The sequence below is a fragment of the Hippoglossus stenolepis genome, chromosome 10 (assembly GCF_022539355.2).
Source record: "Hippoglossus stenolepis isolate QCI-W04-F060 chromosome 10, HSTE1.2, whole genome shotgun sequence".
Classification (NCBI taxonomy): Eukaryota; Metazoa; Chordata; class Actinopteri; order Pleuronectiformes; family Pleuronectidae; genus Hippoglossus; species Hippoglossus stenolepis.
Window position 1 is genome coordinate 19,955,085 of NC_061492.1, and position 16,125 is coordinate 19,971,209.

The 16,125-nt window shown below is 41.2% G+C and overlaps 1 non-coding gene across 1 annotated transcript; it reads right to left on the reverse strand.

Annotated features, from left to right (window-relative positions):
* Positions 1 to 7,234: 7,234 nt before the first annotated feature.
* On the reverse strand, positions 7,235 to 7,308 carry trnai-aau. The gene has a single exon. It is a non-coding gene; the product is annotated as a tRNA-Ile (tRNA).
* Between the last annotated feature and the right edge of the window lie 8,817 nt (positions 7,309 to 16,125).

The following is a 16,125-nucleotide window of genomic DNA, read 5'->3' on the forward strand; positions in this document are numbered from 1 at the left end:
CAGATACAGATAATGATTTACTCGCTCATCCCTACTAAGACATCTGCATCTCTGAATTCCGATGTCTAGTTATAACAATTTTAGATAAAAAATGGTGGGCCATAGACTGTATACAAAGTGTCTCCACTTCCTCCCACTATTCACTAATGAAGCTAAAATATCCCGGTTACCACTGCCACCATCTTGAGCATTTGGAGCCAGGGTGAGTTAGTGCAGTAGTAGGAAGGAGCTTTGTCCGCACGGTAACATTGATACGCCGGGAGAGTCTGGTTCTGTGTACTTTGCCTTATCCCAGAATGCAAAGCAAACCAGGCTACAGGAGTGTTTAGCTCATTCCCACCACAAACAAACTGTTCACATCCACTCAAAAGGAACTGCACCATGGGAAAACTCACCATGCAGAGTCTGTAGTAACTCCATTTAAAAGGGCCTGAAAGGTTTTTTTTCTTGAAGACCTGACAAATGACAGCCACAGTCCGTTCATACATAAACAGTCTGATTACAGCAATGTTTTTAAGATTGTAAAATACAAACCTTGGTATTGACTGGATCCATCTCAGTTGTGTCCTCAAACCCCGATAGTGCACACACCTCTCAAGCAACACAACCCCAGGTTATAACAGGTTTTGTTTTATAGATTTTCAGTAAGGCTTCAACTGAGGCTTATTTCCATAATCAATGAATCTGATAATTATGTGCGTGTATAACTGCTCAATCGTTTTGCATATAAAATGACATACATTAGATTTAGAAGTGCAGAGCCCCTTCTTAGAGCTCAAGCTGATATCGTCTTATTCTTTTTTTATTCAACCAACAGTCCAAAACCCCCAAATAGTTTGTATAATGTTGTATAAGACAAAGAAAAGCTACAACTCCTCTTGTGGAGTGGATAATGTTTGACTCAAATTAATTATGAAAATAATAATTCTCAATCTGAATTAACACTCATCACATGAAGGACATTAAACTGTTTTCTCCTCATGATGAGTAAACTGATTTCTTTTGTCTAAAAGTGGTGGATTCGCCCTTTAAAGCAAGGGTGGAGGGTCAAGCTTTTAAAAAGAAGAGCGAGTATAGTTTCCATAAAGACGAGTCTCCATCATATTAAACATCAGGTCCAGGATAAAAGGTCACAGTCCGGCTGAGGTAACTTAAAGCTGAGCCATCAAATCATTTAATGAGAGTCTAATGTATATGAGATCTGTGTGTGATGGAGTATATGAGGACAGTCTGAGAGCAGGAAGAGGACTGTCAGGGACATGTTGGAAATACATCATGTTTCTACATAATGGCATCGCCTCCTGGGTCAAAACGAGGTCATATCTGACTGACAGTGAACAGCATGGTACTGCCATGTTCAATTTAGGTTCAGGCCTCTCTGTGCAGCACTTAACAAGCGAGGCTATTAAATAAAAGCCCCATTGAACAATGGTAGAAGCTCTCATTTAAACAAACAAGTAGATGGGTTTAGGCAGTGGGAGTCAGGGGGTAAATTATACACATACAGTGCCTTGCATAAGTATTCACCCCCCTTGGACTTTTTCCCATTATGTACTGTTACTAACTGGAATTCAAATAGACTTAAATAAACTTTTTCCCGTTTGATCAACAAAACATGCATAGTACTTTGGAGGTGCAAAATAAATTTTATTGTGACACAAACAATAATGAGAACAAAAAGTTGACATCTGTTGGGTGCATAAGTATTCACCCCTGTGTCAATACTTGGTAGAACCCCCTTTCGCTGCAATTACAGCTGCAAGTCTTTTGGGGTATGTCTCTACCAGCTTTGCACATCTAGAGATGGAAAGGTTTGTCCATTCTTCTTGGCAAAAAAGATGAAGCTCAGTCAGATTGGATGGAGACCGTCTGTGAACCGCAATCTTCAAGTCTTGCCATAGATTCTCTATTGGATTGAGGTCTGGGCTTTGACTGGGCCATTTTAAGACATTAACATTCTTTAATCCAAACCATTCCTTTGTAGCTCTGGCTGTATGTTTAGGTCATTGTCCTGCTGGAAGATGAACCTCCGCCCCAGTCTCAAGCTTTTGCAGACTGCATCAGATTTTCTTCAAGGATTTCCCTGTATTTGGCTCCATCCATCTTTCCCTCTATTCTGACCAGTTTCCCTGTACCTGCTGAAGAGAAGCATCCCCACAGCATGATGCTACCACCACCATATTTCACTGTTGGGATGGTGTGCTCAGGGTGATGGGCAGTGTTGGGTTTTCGCCACACATAGCGTTTTGCATTGAGGCCAAAAAGTTCAATTTTGGTCTCATCTGACCAGAGCACCTTCTTCCACATGTTTGCTGTGTCTCCCACATGGCTTCTGGCAAACTCCAAACGGGATTTTTTATGGATCCCTTTCAACAATGGCTTTCTTCTTGCCACTCTTCCATAAAGGCCAGATTTGTGGAGTAGACGACTAATAGTTGTCCTGTGGACAGATTCTCCCACCTCAGCTGTGGATCTCTGCAACTCCTCCAGAGTAACCATGGGCCTCCTGGTTGCTTCTCTGATTAATTTTCTCCTTGTCCGACTCTTCAGTTTGGGTGGACGGCCTCCTCTTGGTAGGTTTGCGGTTGTGCCATATTCTTTCCATTTTCTTATGATGGATTTTATGGTGCTCAGAGAGATGTTCAAAGCTCTGGATATTTTTTATAACCTAACCCTGCTTCATATTTCTCCACAACTTTATCCCTGACCTGTTTGGTGAGCTCCTTGGTCTTCATGATGCTGTTTGTTCAGTAATGATCTCCAACAAACTCTGAGTCTGTCACAGAACAGGTGTATTTATACTGAGATTAAATTGCAGACAGGTGGACCCTATTTACTAATTATGTGACTTGCAAATGTGACTTGTGAATGCAATTGGTCGCACCAGATCTTTGTTAGGGGTTTCACAGTAAAGGGGTGAATACATATGCACTCAACACTTTTCAGATTGTTATTTGTAAATAATTGTGAAATCCATGTAATATTTCCCCACTTCCAAATGATGCACTATTTTGTGTTGGTCCATTACATAAACTCACGATGAAATAAATTTTAATCTGTGGTTATACCATGACAAAATGTAGAAAAGTCCAAAGGGGGTGAATACTTATGCAAGGCACTGTATATTCATCAAGGTTTTGTAGCTACTTTATTGTCTTTAGACTAGACTCCAGAACCAAGCCTGTAAACTAAATCTGACAAGGACCCGTGTAGAGCAGCAGGAGCGGGAGTAATCCTCTCACTGCTCATCCCTCCTTGAACTGCCGGGAACCTTCTGGATCACAACAACAGCAAGTACAACACATAGGAGCTGATATGGAGATCAGCTCCCAGGGAGGTTAAACAGTGGGTAACCACATAACTCTCCGCAGCTGTGGGTGGGTAGTTTGAAAAGGAAAATCCATCTCGAAGTAGAACAAAGCACATATACACGTATTTCTGTCTAGGTTTTGTCAGTCAGGACAGTGTGATACAGTCGTGACTGGGAGACAGACTGTTAGCTTCATTAGTGATCATTGATTAGTAATCACGAAACTTGAATGGCTTCAAACGAGGCTGGTTCTCCTTCAAATGTTCCTCAGGACAAACAACATTTCTAAATACTTACCAAAAGGAAAGATGACCGATCATAAACTCCCATAGAAATCAGGGTTTACAACCTATTGGCCAAATTAATGCCTCATCATTAATGTGATCTGGCCAGGGGCCCACTTGTCAGAGAGTCCAGTTCCATTAATGCAACAACCGAGTCATGTCATACTCACCATTCTGCTTCTATGGGGTTTGTCTCTACAGCATACGTACTGGTTTCATCCATGAATTCTCTACATTTAGCTGTTGCCAATTTAACTCCACAATTCCTGTTCAGGTTGTTTCACCTTGAAAGCTTCCCTGCTTCTCTAAAGCTTTTGATTTGAAAATGTTCCAGGGTGTTTTGAGTTTCCCACAGGAAGGTGGCTAGAGGCAGATTCAAAGACGCTGTCAAAGTCAATGATACAAGACTTGAAAAAAAAACAACATCTGCAATGGTAGAACTGGGGAAAACTCAACTCAACTTGAGATATCCTGATGTTGGTGCTTTTGACCCTGTTCAGACCTGGAATTAACATTCGTCCTGACAGGTCCAATCAAAACAGTAAGTACAGATGTGAACGCATCTCAATACATCTTAAGAAACGATCACTCACTACATTTGGAAGTGGGACGCATGTGGTCACATTCTTTCCCATGTGCAAACGCAAATGCTTCCTGGACCAAACGTGAAGCGCTGCCTACTCAGCTGATGACCTCTTTTAATGCCTCTCACTGTCCATATGTTGATTTATATGTGGTCACAATAACGACTGATGCTTTTCTTAAATTGGTCAAATCTTTCTTCATAGCAGCTCATTTATTCACTCAGCCCCTCTTGACTCCTCCAATTCTCTCTCTCTTGCTTGTGGCGACACCGACACACACCGACACACACAAACACACACAAACACACGGAAATGTCTGTAAACTCTGATAGGATAAAACCAACATCATTTGGTCTTTGCATACAGAAATGGCGTACTTGTTTATTTCATATAGAGCAAGGAAGCACAGGAGACACATTCGTGTTAATACCAGGTCTGAACAGGGCCTGTGTCTCGTTGAAGGTAACTTAACAGTACTTCCAAAAAGTAGAAGAGAGTGTAAATAAATAGTTTGAAGTTAGTTTGAGTCCTGCCACCCCTAGGGCCAACGGCAATATCATTTGAACCAACTTTTATTTGATATATTCAGTTTGTGCGAGTGTGTTCTGTTTTGATCTCCTGTTACGGTGATACTGGGGGCTTTAAAATGGTGTACACAGACAGAGCTTCGAGGCTTTTTGATTTCAAAGGACTCCGGGTTTGTAAGGTTGACTGAGGATCCAACTGGATGCCTGTTTCAATGAGGTGAATTCTACCAAAAGCATGAAGCACACTCCACTTTCACAGCCTTCAATGGGAAAACTTTAACCACTGTGATAGGTGATTGTATTTTCTGTTTCGGCTTTTTGCTCTGGCATACAGGCCACCTTGCTCCCCTTTGCAATGTTGTGCACAACGCAAACAGGTGATCTTGAATATGCATGATGAAGTCAAATCATCCCAAACTAAACTGCCTCCCTCCCCATCTGACAAATCAGTCAGCGACAGGTGCAGTCACCACCACCGTTTCCCCCAAATCAGAATGAGCCAGTGTATGTGCACAAACTGAACACTGAATTGGTTTTTGTGCAGCTTCACTGACCTTGAGGTTCCAAAATTTAGTATGAAATGATAATAAATCCATTTTTAGCAGTTGGTCGGGTCCATTTTTAAGGCGTTGGCAGTGGAAACTGTTGCAGCTGCTTCTTGAAAATGACTCCCTAGTATTGACATGCAAGTGCTTCTCAATTATTGAGGCTCTTCACATGTTTTTTCTCTGTACAAATTAGAAATTATGCACAGCAATTAAAGCATTAAAATAATTTTAAAAACAGAAGCACCCCGATCATTTATTTATCGCTGTTCCACTCTTGGGGAGACACTTCTCCGGGGAAAAGTGCAGGATTCATTCATTCTTTGGAGGAGCTCCCTGAATGGGATACAGTATATGAAAGGCTGTGTATCTCACCACAGTCACTAAACCAGAAGTGCTCACTGTATTCAAGTGTGACGGCCCAAGAGCTATGGTGCTGTGCACTGTGTGTGTCTTCTCTTGCAGGTCCTTGATTGGCTGGAGCAGCATTACCATTAAGTTAACTGGAAGCACCTGGCCAGTGTTCCCAGTTACTTGGGCCCGCCTACCCATACGCCAGTGGGCTGGTGCCAGTGCCTGAGCCCTGCACGCTGCACCCAGCCTGTGTGCTGCTTCTCTTTTGTGTTGGATTATTTTTTGTTCACCCACAACATGCACGACACCATGACCATTCCAACCACACACCTGCACGCTCACTAATGATTCCCCAATACCACATCCTTAATTGATTTATGACAGTTTCTTTTTATAAATTTCAGTTTGTTAGACAGATTTTCGAATACATCTCCCTCCTTTGTTGTGGCCCACAAGCCGGTTGAAACAAATTTGGGGGCTCACCAGACGTACCGAGATCTTTGGTTTGTTTTCACCTTTTCTCTTCTCTGAGTGAGTAAAATCTTTCTTACGTTGTATTCAGTGAATTTGCTTTACTTGAGCGCTTTGTGCAGAGCACTTGTCAGTCCAGTTTAATTGGCCGTGCGTTGGGATTCCCACCTGTCATTGATGATCACAATAATGGTTCCGTATTGCATCAAACAGTGACAAAGAGCGAGTCAGGGTGCAGCAGAGTCACGTTAGCTCATTTAGTCCCAGAAAGTATTCCACAGGTCCTATCTTCTGCTGAGCACATTCAGAAGTATCTGTCTGAGTGAATAAATTCTCTCCCCGATGAAGATCAACAAATCATCCCACAAGTCCAGGCAGGCAAACAAAGGCCTTCTCTTCACAGTGAAAGTGGCCTCAGAGCTGGACCTAACTGCGAGGATTGATGAAGTCGTATAACAGGGAAGACAGAAGCTGTCCGGAGGGAAGCGGCTCTCCACACGACTGTGGCTAAATACCATGCAGCCAGCTGTGCATCATGCAGAAGCCTCCCAGACAGGCCATGTGTTATTCCTACAGTCAGCCAGATCAGTGTGTTGTCATTTAGTAAGTTAATTAATCAGTCAGACACTGCCTCCACACGTCACATGGATTAGATGAATTTAAGCTTGCGAAGCAGGGTGTCCTGCTATTCTTATGACAAAATGGCTGAAAGAGTCATTTTACTCCACAGTAGATTATTCAGTTTGACTGATGATCCCTGTCTGATATATACAATATAAAACCACATTTTGGAGCTTTGCCATTATTTTTCATCAGCTGTTATAACATTGCACTGGTTGAATATTAACTTAAATCTGGAGAGACAATGACACATTTACATTAGATTACATATCATTTAGTTGTTGCATTTATCCAAAGCAATTGACAATTAAAGCCTTCAAAAAGCCAATTCATTTGCCTGAAAAAAAAAAAAAAAATTGTAATAATTATCCTTACAATTTCAATAAGGCCTCCCACTGTTTGGTGCTCGGGCCCTAATAAGTGAATTCAACAGAGTTTCTGTAGGATTCCATCGTATTAGGAATAGCACTTAACAGGATAACCGTTACATACAGTTTAATTCTAATGTCCTCAGTTCACAGTCTCTACTCAAAACCATTGGCCAGTACGGGGATCGAACCCGCGACCTTGGCGTTATTAGCACCACGCTCTAACCAGCTGAGCTAACCGGCCTTGTTGACATAGGCTGCTGGGGTTCATAATGTTGGGATCACATTCACATATTCATTAATTCACTTACTCTTCATTTTAACCTGGGAGCACAGTGAGGTAGAGACCTCATTTACAATAAAGCAGACTATATTAAAAACACTAAAACGTTCCAAGTCACCAAGACAACACAAAAAAGTAAAATTTGCCAAATATGAAAAGTACAAACCTAAGGAATAGATGCAATACATCAAATTTAATTCAAAGCAACTGAATCGATTAAAACAAATGAATCAACTAAAACAAGAATAGCTGGAGGTTAAAATAAGGTGAAATAAAAAAATTGAAACCGTGATAAAAATGTGTTGAGCTTTAGATTGTCGTGTATGTTATTCCATGTTGCAGGTGGACGATGAGAACAACTGTATTTGCCGAGCTCAGTAAACCTCACTGAACAGGGAAAATGTGTGTGTACCACAACAACAAGAAAAGCAGCCAATGGTGAAGCAGGAATCCATAAAACGTGACATATGTATACAGTGGACAGCTGGGTAATATCTGATATAATAAATAATAATAACTGTTCTGTTTAAGTTCAGATTCAGTGGCCAAAGTGAGGTTGAGATGTGCCTGTGTCATCTGTATCCTAAACTTCACTCGTTTTGAGTTCAGTTTTTAATCCATGACATTTGTTACTACTGCAGCAAACTCTTAATTAAGTCCTTCCTAAATTGATGTCTATGTTGTTGTTGATTAACTTACTAAAAAAGCAGAGCAACATTGATAGTCAGTTGCAGTTGTGTTTTTGGTCACTTTACAATTGTAAGTGCAACATTGTTCACTTTTAGCTCTGTTTTGGTCTCCACCATCTCCTCGGTCTCTCTGGCTCTTTAGCTGCTAAACGGTGCTGCTGTTTGGTCATGGGCAGGCGGTACACAGTGATTTAATCAAAGGGTTTTTGCTGAAAACAGTCTTCAACTGTCTCCTGTCAGTCTGGGTGTTAACGAACCTCAAGCCATGAAGGCCCATTGTGTGAGGTCAGGGATGGAGGAGGGTGGAGGAGTTTTGAAGGGGAGGTTATTAAAGGATGGGTGTAGCCAGACAAGTCTCTTTGTTTTAGACCATGCGGCCACCGGGAGCTTGTTTGATTTCATTGTGCCGATTGTTGTGAGAATTTATTTTCTATCCTTATTATGTCTATCTCACCTTTTTCTTGATTTTTACTGGTTCCTCCCAGCCCATTACATTTGGTGGTGATATATGAGAGAAATGTGTGTTCCTGATGAAGAATTCAGATGCTTTTGGTGACTTAGTGGCTCCATAATTTATGTAAGTAACTTCATGTTTATGTAAATGAGATGAGTTTATTATCCAGACAAATCATCCATCCAATAAAACTTCATCCATCCATTCATCCTTCTCTTCCGTCCATCAACCTAAATGGCTCTTGGATCAATGTGTTTAAATTTGCACACTACCTGAAGATCTCTGTCCCAGAGCTGAAGTTTATTCAGTTAATTCAGGAAGTTTACAAATTGATAGTCTTTTTCACTGGAGGTTGGGAGTGTAAGCGTGGGCCGTAAAAACCAAAGCAATGATTTACAACATGCTGAAAAGCTCCACATCTCTGTGGGTTTGTCTCCACCACAAAGAGTTTGCTTCTCTCCACTGTTGCCAAGTACTAGCTCTCGGTTGGTCCTGTTGCGTTTATCTCTAAATTGTGAGGTATTGACCTTGTTTTGTTTAGCGTTCAACTTGGTTTAGAGAGAACAGTGTAATCACAACCGTTTAAAAATAGCAAACCTTTGAAAATCAGATCTGAGCTGCAATAATTATCCTTTAAATACCACACTGTGGGTGTCACAATTACATGTGTAACTATTGTTATTCCACGACCTGTGATGAACATAATTAACTGTTTCATGCTTTAACAATTTTCAATAGAGATTTTAAGTATTATTTACGACCTATTCGTTAGTAGGTGACAGTTGCTGGAGTAAAAGGATAATTACTTTGCTTGGTTTAATATGAATGAAAAATGCAATTGCACTGTGATGTCATGACTTAGGTACATACATACACAAGTGTCATAAAGGACTAGAATAGATAACCCAACTATTTGCGGAACATCTACGCACATAATGCAAAAGTTTACTAGAGCCTAATGAAGCCCCTGGGTCATGAGTTATGCACAGTAGAAATAAACTGTGATGAATCATTGATCTCCTGATGGTCCTTGTTGGAAATTCTAATGTTTCCCTTGTAGTCTGCCACTGTGGTTGAGAGGAAGCCCATTTTCTTCAGTCAAGCTCCCATGTGGCTGAGAATAATGTCACAAAGCTTGTAGCACTGGTAGAGCAAAGCTCCCAGGAGCTCTGTGACCTACATAGCAAAACGGCTAATTTGGATCTTATAACTGTGTTGGAGGGTGGTCACAACAATCAAGTACATATGAGTATACAGGATGGTTACATACTGCACTGGTATATGTTTGTGTGAAAAAAAAAACATCTAACAATTGCTGTTTGGAATCAGGATCAAAGGAAATGAAATGTCAAAGATGTTATTTTGGCAGCTGTCCCCCTTCTGGAAGCTTTTGCCAAAATGGACATAAGCCCTCCACTTTTCCACATTTCATCCGGTTCATTCCACTCTGTTGACATTTTATTTACATTTAACACCATGGCATCATCAGATATAATGTTCATAGGGGGGTGTGGGTGGTTTTGAGAGTTTATTGACATGCATGAACTAAACTACTTGACATCCCATGTGGGAAGTATTGCAGGCTTATTAGTGAAATCTATGTTTTTACAGTGGTTTTTACCTGTTGAAATTCTACTCACCCGAGAGTGTAAATACAGTAAAGCGTTAGGAATTGATGAAGCAGATAAGACGTGCAATACTTCCCATTAGCATACTCAAGATATATATCATTATCTGTGTATATCTCGGGTAATAAATTATGAATGGAGCCGTCCCCCTCAATATCACTGCAAACATAACTACATGATTTTAAATAGTATAATAATATGCATTAAAGGCCCTTGTGCTAATTAGAGATGGAAAATAAACTGTTTTGAAGTATTGAACGATTCCACCCCCGGTCAGATGCATTACAGTCGGGTTGTACACAGAAGTATTTGTAATACATTTAGACTCTTAATTATGTGTTTTATGTTCTTGTAAAGTTCTCATAGCAGAATAAGAGATGAGACCATGATATGTATTAAATGACTACATTAACGCACCAAAGACTTTTGTATGGCTGCGTCTACCTATACTTGACATCGACTGGTTGGTCGATGGGCGTACGTCAGTGGGAGAAAATGAATAACCCAGATCATTTCAATGACACTGTAATATCGTCATGGCATTACCAGTAGCATCATCAACTTCAGGCCAAGTACGCAACACTAGTTTGAATGTGCCAAATGAACCTCCCTGTCATTCAACGTTATATTGTTGGAGCCCCGGGGCCTGTGTGTGTGTGCGCTGTCTGGGGGCACACACACACACACACACACACACACACACACACACACACACACACACACACACACACACACACACACACTCGCCCGCCCGCCCGCTCCTGGTATTTCATGCTGGCCTCTATACGATGATGATTTAACAAATAAACGTGAACGTGAGTTCACTGTTCGCGAAAAATATGCGCGACATACACAACACTGTACAGGAGCCGCTGCAGAGCCGCGGGTTGCGACCCCTGGCTACGGCGAAAGAAGGATTTGTTTACTGTTCCACCGTTAGAGAGATGCGGACGTCAAAACATTAGTTCCGCCTCACATTTCTCCCTCCCGGTCGCGCGCCCCACAGTTTGAGAATCACTGCCATAAATCATTATACATAATGTTGAATCCCAAAAGATGTGTTTCCTTATATACAGTACGCTATGTGTGCAGCACAAGTTCCTGTCATTATGGTTTACGCATGAACACACTCAACTGATCATGTATGTGGTCCTTTATTATTAAATTAGCTTGGTGTGTTGGTGTTTCAGAGACAATGACAGTTGCCGTTTGACCACAAGGTTCTCTGTTTGGGAAATGCATAAACCTTTTGAGGGTTTTCATGAATATAGAAACATTTTAAAGGATCTACTCTTGAGTTTCAGTGCACAATTAAGTATATGGGTATACAATACATAGTGTCATCTATAAATATAATCTCCCCTACATCTTTTGCTCCGATGCAGCAATATGCAGTCACTCGTCCTGCCAAACAATGTGCTTACACCATTTACAGGCCTCTTTCTATGTCCTTTGGCAAAGTTAATCTTTTAATTTGACCCTGTTTTATGAGCAGTGGGTCTTGGACACCCCCTTGTAGAGATTGACTTCATGCAATGTTGTTCATACTGTCTGATCAGTCACTGAATTACAGCTTATCTTTTTGTCCATTCAAATGCACTAATACATCGGTTTTTCAATGCAAGAATGTGTACATAATGAATTGTAGGAGAAACCTACCAAAGTCCGTGAACTTTTTTCTCTACCGTAATACAATGGAGTACAATAACTCATTTGTGCTGTTCAAACCAATTTAAAAAAGTTATTTCAAAAAAACATTTCAGGAACGGTATTGGCTAATAAAACGCAACTAACTACCAGACTAGTATACGTCTAAATGACGTGTGAATCAACTGTGCACATGTTTATGTATAGTGTGTTTATATGGGCCATTATCTTTTATTGATTTCACTTGTTATATCAATCTATATGGAGTTAATTAGATAGTTATTTAAAACATTCAGCGAGTAGTAAGGATTTTAAGCTTTGAGACAATCGAGGGGATTATGCAAAATGCATAAATTCTGACGGCAGCTCAATACCAGGAACAATGCCTTTATATTCGAGTAATCACACTGATTATACGAATGCATAAAGCTTAAGGTAAACCACAGTGATTAAATAAGAGTGCAACTTGTTTTCCCACTGAACCTCTTACTTTTATTTGCTTATGTGTTAATTCAAAGCACAAGTTTAGCCACAGTCTGCTTCACTCGCTGGCAGTTTGTGTCGCTCGCATGAAAAGAGGTGCAGCGACAACAAAAAGGTTTCTCTGCCGACTAAAGCTAATCTTTCTGAAAAGCTGTGATTGCATGGCTCGAACACCAAGATGACTCCCTCTCATGGGAAATTTCAAAGATTCTCAGTGATGACTTGCCGAAAAGCAAAAACCGACCTAAACTCCAACAGCAGGCGTTTTGATCACATTTAATTCAAATGTCTTGAGTTCACCCCACACATGTACGTTCTGCCCAAGCATACTTCAACGTGACTGAAAAACACTTCTTTAAAGGCAGATGGTCTTGAAAACAGAGGCCACGCGATGAAGACTTCACTCTGGTCTTCACACAAAGTTAGCTCCACGAAATGCACTCGATGCGCCTCTTCCTCCGTCTCTCGCGCCATGACTCAGTTTTTATGTCCCTTATCTTGTTGTCTGAGGCACTCTCCTTGCCTTTAAATCAATTTCCTCCATAGGGATTAATAAAGTTGTATTGAATTGAACGGAATTGAACATGAGCTGAAGCAGATATGAAGATGCAAAGGCAGTGTGGCATCTCTTTTCACGTATTGAAATGAAATATAATGTGCTTATCCTAAATGCCTCTGACGGGATTAACCGCGTCGATTTAAGGTTTTTCCCCAAGGAGTTCAGCGCGAAACCACCCTGCCACACACACACACACACACACACACACACACACACACACATTCCACACACACTGTGTGTAATTGCCTCGGTCGGGGCGGTGAAAGCTGAGGAGCACACAGCAGTAACTCACTGATTCACAAGTCTTATTTATGCACAACTGAGTCTGCTGCTAGCTCTCGGCAACAACGCTACTGTCTCTGTCAGCACTGTCTGTTGCTCCGAATGAAAATGTAATAACATGCTCTGAGCTGCTGTTGTTTTGCCAGACGACTAACACTATTTGGGACGAGGACGAATACCTGAGGCGGTGCTGTTACTGCTGCTGGTAAATATGTCTGTACCACGGTTTCCTATTGATAGCGTCAGCGGGGGGGTTGTATCATGGCAAGAGGAGGATAATAGTTACAAATAAAGACGTAATTCCCTTATGTAACAACATATAATAATCATATGGATAACCGGGCTCATATGCAAATTTCTCATTAAGCCCACTCACAGTAATGATACTGGCAGTGAAAGTCATAACCAGCCAACAGCATCATCACAGAGACAACATGCAGTGACACCGACAGTGACAGCCCTCATGGTGTAATTACAGCGATTGGACTCCCCCTTCCACAAACACCCCAAACAATACATCTGGAGCAAAATTTCCAGCCATACTCTTCTACAGAACAGGCATGTTTTTCCAGAGCAGCTGGTCTCTGCAGGTTGTATCCCCAAAGGGTCACAACTGACCCGACCACAACGTGCGGAGCTGCTGTAATAGACAGGCGCCCCGGCCTACATCAAAGCGCTCGCCAGGCTGAGATTGAATCTCTCTCCACCCACTGTTTCTGTCCCGAGCTGACATTCTGAACGAGCGCTCGGGCTACAGCCATGTCTTGATCACAGAGATGTGGTAGATATCTGTGTGACATGGCTAAACCGCTGTAGTCCCGGCCAACGTGTTTCCTCCGCTGGCAAGGAACGGCGTTTTGTCACCGTTCATGCAAATGAAAAAAAGTTATTATTCTCGGTTATGGAAATGGTTTTCCAAGGAAACAGTTGTTTTCACAATAGAGTATCAACGCCCCCCACACTACATTCTGTAGTGCAGCTCTAGAACTTGTCCTTAACATGAAAACTCATCTTTTATTCATTACCTACAGCAGCACCACCTTAGCTGTGATCCCAATTTACATTTTAAATGACAATCCTTACAAAAACGAATTATGCTACAGTAGAAGAGTGGGGAATCCCTTTGGTGCTGCACATAAAAAAAGCAAACGTAACATAGGGGAATTTCTCTCTTCTCATTAAGAGGAGAGAGTCACATTTTACACCTTAGGTCACACTGAGCCTAGTTAACAGATGAAATCTACAGAACCAAGTGCTTTGATCCATATCATACTGTTTTCTTATCGCCATTTAAAATAATTTAAATGAGTACTTGTGATGATCAAAATGATATCGTGAGACATTAGCAGTTTTCAATGAGAGTTGTTAAAATAACCCGTAAACCTCAAGCTGGTGAGTGGCCTTTGTGGACAGCTGAATGGATCAAAATGGGAGAATCTGTCCTGTCGGATGTGTTACATAAAAAAACCACATGTTTGGATACTAGGCTAGTTATGTTAGTTATCACTGGGATGAGTCATTATGATCATGAACATTGACGTGAACTTTGTTTGACCTAGTGACGGCTGCATTTCTTCAAGGTGAAGACCCACAGGTCAATGTGAAATACAGTTGACCATATATTTATCCTGTCATTGTTTTGTGTGTCCTAACTCCCATACCTTCGGACACAATGGTGACATCTTTGCAGTCTTGTGTGGATCGGCACATTCTATTCTATTCAATTCCACTCTATTTATATTTGTATAGGAAACCGAAACATTCATTAAAACAAGGTACTTTACAGCATTGCGAGAGATAGAAACCAAGCAGTTCTTACAATGAGCAGGCACTTGACCACTCTGGAGAGGAAAGACTCCATTTTACACCACAGACAGAACCAGACTGGAGGTTGCCTCACTGTTGCCTCGACCAGTTGATGTTTGACAGCTGAACCTTAAGTTTCTCAGTGTGCCCTTTGAGTGCTTAGACTGGTCAGTGTGAGCTGCACTAAAGCCAAAACATGAGTTGCGCTGTTCGCAGTGTTTTTTTTCTTCGTGTTTTGACTCTTATTACACAGGGATTCACTGGTATTCTCAGTGAGGTAAAATTCATACCAAATAAAGAGCAATACAAATGAGTCATACCCACGTGTGTGTGTGATAATTCTAGCAGAAGATTTTCTTGGGGAAAAAGCACTCTAAAGTTTTGGGGTGGTTGAGAGACAACCAGGGGCAATGAACTTATCCGATACTTGAATGTGCCTTAATTGATTTTTGGGCCACTTTGAGAGCAGCCCAGCAGGCTGAAACACACTTAGCAGGCAGTTGCCTATTCGCAGATCCAGAGAGAGTATTCACTTTTATTTGCAATTTGGTTTGTGTCCACCTGACAAAAGTATGTTCAATATTCACTCTCCACCAAGCTCTGTTTTGTTTTCAACCAAGGTCTTGATCTGATGTCCATAGTCGCTATCTATTTTGCTTATCTAATCAAGGTTACAAAGTGCTTCACAGAAAAATCCATGGCAAAAAGATTAATGAATTAAAATAAAACGTATTCAATTCAGTTCAAGGCCAAATCAAAACAAACCTTTAAATTTGTATAGAAACTCCTCCGTTCGCACAAGAAAACTGAAAAAACTCCCTCATGAGCTGGAAGAAACCTCTAGCAGAACCAGACTCAGTGTGGGTGGTCATCTGACTCGACCGGTTGGGATGAGCAGAGAAAAATGGGGAAGAGGGGAGAGGTGGGTGGCAAAGAGGGGAGAGAAGAGAGAGAGATAGGGGGGGAGACCAGGAACAGTCATCAGGCGTCATCAGTTGTTTCAGCCTTTTAATCGCACTAACGTTAAAAGCCGAACCTGAGGGTAAATCAGACGTCATTACCTCTATTCCCTTTTTTAAACTAAACTCAATACCTACTCTCATAGGCAGCAGAGTACAAAATCTGTCCTATTTAAGAAACTACATAAAATGTGATTGCAATGAAAGTAAGGAATAAGGAATAAAGGAGTTAAAACCACACAGTATTACCAGAATTACAAATCGCGTGTTA